Genomic DNA, 448 nt, shown 5'->3' on the forward strand with positions numbered 1-448 from the left:
GAGGAGGAGGAGGAGGAGGAGGAGGAGGAGGAGGAGGAGGAGAAGAAGAAGAAGAAGAAGAAGAAGAAGAAGAAGAAGAAGAAGAAGAAGAAGAAGAAGAAGAAGTCATCTCCCTGTCCAGAAGCAGGGCTTGAACATCAAACACAGAGTCTGTCCTCTGAGAAGCCTAAGGTAGTCCACTGGAAGAGGCCTCATTAGAAGGGGACCCCATGCTTTTGACAAGTGTCCTGTTCCTCAGATAATATGATCCGAATGTTTGTGTGGCTCCAAAATTAGTATGTTGAAATCCTAACCCCTAAGGGGATGGTATTAGAAGGTGAGAGCTTGGGGAGGTGATCAGATCGTGAGGCAAAAGCTCCCATGAATGAGATTAGTGCCCTTATAAAAGAGGCCCAAGGGAACTTCTCACCCCTTCCACCATGAGAGGACACAGCAAAAAAGGCGCCAT

The sequence above is a fragment of the Marmota marmota genome, unplaced genomic scaffold (genome assembly GCF_001458135.2).
Source record: "Marmota marmota marmota unplaced genomic scaffold, marMar, whole genome shotgun sequence".
Classification (NCBI taxonomy): domain Eukaryota; kingdom Metazoa; phylum Chordata; class Mammalia; order Rodentia; family Sciuridae; genus Marmota; species Marmota marmota.